Consider the following 3,915-nt stretch of genomic DNA (forward strand, 5'->3'; position numbering starts at 1 on the left):
ATCGAACTGGATGGTCAGGCTTCAAGTGACGCCTCAAAGGGAGATGCTTGTAGCATGTATGGTGTATTCCTTCTTTCCCCCATACAACAGGGATTGGGTGATATCAAGAACAACCTAATCCCCAATAAACAGCTGGCAGAATGGAAGGTGTCGACGTCATGCTTTCCATAGTGAACTCAGGAGGTTGGACAGTGTCTGGGATACGTCTCACCCATGCCATGTTAAACTTAAGGGTCTGGGAGGGATCATTCCTGCCATGACAATACAAGCGACCCATGGATCCATAAAAGTATGGTCAGTAGAATCAGTTCGGAAACTGGAGGAGAAATTGCATAATGAATATCATCCCTTCCCACCGTACCTGGAGCAAATAAATGAATGAAGGACAGCACCAGACATGGCAGGATGTTCTTTACTCAAAGGATGTGTCGATATCACCTGGGAGAAGTTAATGAAACACTATGGGGGTTTTGTTTGGAATAAAGAAACAACAAATTGCACCATGTCTGGAACAAGCTGGCACCAGAGATAAGCTAATGCTAGATGTGTCGCACAGGGGCGATATTGTGTCGCTTCGCACCTCAACTGCCCAGTCACTCACTCCTCTTTCTGCTTTGAACCGACCCCGGTCACCAAGATAGATCATGAGATCCTGATACCAGTGACCAAGCATGATGTTACTAACATCACAGTGCACGGTGATACGCTCTCAGACACTGACAAAATATTGATTGGATTTGGAGATTCGCTGGACGCCCCACCACCATCCCACACACGACACTAAAACTAAAAGAGATTATAGAACGAAGTGATATCTCAGTAAAACACCTGCACCAACTACACCAGGAAAATGAAAACCTGCTAACAGAGAGAGAGGGGGTGGGAAGGAAATCACGTTGGGAACAGGTCAATATCATCTCGATACACCCGTTGGTCAGAATTATTTCACAACTGTTAGTTATTTTCCAATGCCGTCCACTGGACCCGGTCATCATCCTTTACATATTGCTTAGACAAAGCCTTACACAATTGAAGAGGAAAAACAAGAAGCCGGGTCAGCAGAGAGCTCTCCCAAGCCTGGAGTGCGGGGGAACTCAGGAATAATTATCAACCAATCAAATAAGACCAAAGGAACCGTTGGAGCCGTGCGGACATGTTCGCAGTGCTGACATCAATGTAACAGTAATCGACTGCAAACTCCAAGCAGATCAACGGTAAAGACAGAAAGAAAGTTAATTGGCTCAGAGTGATTGATGAAATTCTGGGTCTAAAGGTGGGAAATGTTTGAATGATTTAAGATGATTTATGTTAGAATGCTTTAAGATGATTCACTGGTCCAACTATTCCAGCACCCTTTCACTTAGGTTTGCATTATTATAGCAACATGGGAGATCGAAGCAGAATTCAATGGTAACTTTCAAAAGTGAATTGGAAAAGTACTTGACGGGCAAAAATTTGCAGGGTTCTGTGGAAGTGCAGGGCAGTGACTCTAATTGGACAGATCTTTCACAAATCGGGCACAAATCTGATGGGCCTAATAGCCTCCTTCAGCTCTGTGTCACTCTAGGATGCTCAATCCTCTGCCTCGGTGTGGTTTATTTAGTCCTGTGGGATACAAATAGTAATGTTCTTGAGCAGGTGACTTCAGATAAAGACATTTAGCAAAGGATTGGGAAAATCAATGGACTGTGGAACATTCAATGGATCTTGAAACTCACGGGTTGGCGGACCTGCTTAATTATTACAATCCAACATCATGATGGGCTGCTCGGAACAACAGGAGGTCAACAACTTTTATGAAGACACGGACAGGGGTTGAACCCGCACTTCTCGCTTCACAGGACTGGTGCATTACCGCTTGATAACACAGCTTCGTATCCAAAGCACTGATGTTACTTTTTCTACAGTGAAATACTGCGGATGCTGGAAATCTGAAAAGCAAACTGAAATTGCTGTACACACTCAGCAGGTCAGGCAGCATTAGTGGACAGAGAAACAGAGTTAGTGTTTCAGGTCGATAATATTTCATCCGAACTGGGAGAAGTTTGAGATGTGAGCAGGGAAAGGGGGCGGGGAGGAAAGAACAAAATGAAAGGCCTCTGAGAGGGTGGAAGGCAGGAGTGATTACATGACAAAAGGGAAAGGGGATGGGAATGAGCCACGAAAAGAAAAAATATGCGCCGAGAGGAAGTGTAAAAGGGAAAAGCAGAATCATTACCAAAAGCGACTGTCCAAAAAAAATGGGAGCAGTGTTTAGAATGTGAAATTACTGAGCTCAGTGTTGAGTCCGGAAGGCTGTAAAGTGCCTATTCGAAAGATGAGGTGCTGTTACTCGAGCTTCCATTGAGCTTCATTAGAACAGTGTAGGAAGCCGAGGAGAGAGAGGTCAGAGCGAGAGCTGGGCGGGGAATTAAAATGACCAGCGAAGAGAAGCTCAGGTTCATGCTTGCAGACTGAATTGAGGAGTTCTGCAAAGTGATCACCCAATCTATGTGTGGTCTCCCCAACGTAGTGGAGTCTGCGGCGAATACAGTTTACTAAATTGCAAAAAGTACAGGTAAATCGTGGTTTCACCTGGAAGGTGTGTTTGGTTCCCTGGACAATGAGAAGGGAAGAGGTAAAATGGCCGGTTTTGCATCTCCTGCGCTTGCACAGGCAGGTGCTGTGGGAAGGGAAAGGGGTGGTGGGTGAGAGATGAGTGGACCAGAGTGTCGCAGAGGGAATGGTCTCTTCCGAATGCTGAAGGGGGATGATGGGAAAGATGTGTTTGGTGGTGGGATCACGCTGGAGGTGGTGGAAATGGCGGAGGGTGATCCGTTGAATGTGGAGGCTGGTGGGATGAAAGGTACGCACAAGGGGACCCCTATCGTGCTTCTGGGAGGGAGGGGAATGGGTGAGAGCCGAAGTGAGGGAAATAGAACGGGCACGGTCGAGGGTCCTGTCCACCGTGGTGGAGGCGATTCCTCGGTTGAGGGAAAAGTAAAACATATCGGAAGGTGGCATCATCAGAAGAGAAACTGAGACTAAGAAATAAGAATCAAGGTGGGAGGAAGTGTCGTCAAGTTAGCTGTGGAAGAAGCTGGGCTTATTTGGTTGATGTGAGTGGTTTCAAAGGAGAAGTAGTTCAATGTATGTTCAATACAAGTTCAGCCAGGCGGAGGAGGGTGCTAGTGATAGGGATTGTGTTGGTCTCCATTCAGGGAAGAAGCCGTCCTGCTGGAGGTGTAGAGGGAATAGATGCCCATAGTGAAAAGCAGGAAACTGGAGAGTAACTGATGTTATATTTTTCCACAGCAGCATTAAAATCAATGGCATTATCAATGGATTTGTATTTTGATGTGAAAGGAATTTGTTGAATTGTGTACAACTGTGCATTGCTGTTTATATCACCAGGATGGCCGAGTGGTTAAGGCGTTGGACTTAAAATCTAATGGGCGTTTGTCCGCGTAGGTTCGAACCCCACTCCTAGTAGATGCTCAGGTAATGGAATTGAACATAAAAACTAATAATATTTTTGGTTTGAAAACGCTTATGATCTCTGCAAGGGATTGTGCCATATTTATAATTCACCCTTCAAGACAGCGTTTCTTCATTTCCAATTGGTGTTCTGAACATAGGAACAGGAGGCCATTCAGCACCTTGAGCCTGTTCACCATTCACTGAATTCCTGTCTGAGCTGTGTCTTAACTCCATCCATCAGCGTTGGCTCCAAATCATTTTAACGCATGTCTAGCAAAAACCTACCCATCTCAGATTAAATTATTAGTTGAGCTGGCATATACTGCTATTTTGTGAGAGAGAGTTCGACACTGCTACCAATCTTCGCGTGAAGAAATGTTTGCTAACTCCTTTCCCGAATGGCCTTGAAGTAACCAAATTACTATTATACTTTAGTTTTTTAGGTCAGGATATGTA

At 45.1% G+C, this 3,915-nt stretch overlaps 1 non-coding gene across 1 annotated transcript; it reads left to right on the forward strand.

Moving 5' to 3' along the window:
• The first annotated feature begins 3,388 nt into the window (after positions 1-3,388).
• Positions 3,389-3,471, forward strand: trnal-uaa (transfer RNA leucine (anticodon UAA)). The gene has a single exon. It is a non-coding gene; the product is annotated as a tRNA-Leu (tRNA).
• The last annotated feature ends 444 nt before the right edge of the window (positions 3,472-3,915 follow it).

Source organism: Somniosus microcephalus, unplaced genomic scaffold (genome assembly GCF_052327205.1).
Source record: "Somniosus microcephalus isolate GS21.2 unplaced genomic scaffold, FLI_Smic_1.0 unresolved_chr1, whole genome shotgun sequence".
NCBI lineage: Eukaryota > Metazoa > Chordata > Chondrichthyes > Squaliformes > Somniosidae > Somniosus > Somniosus microcephalus.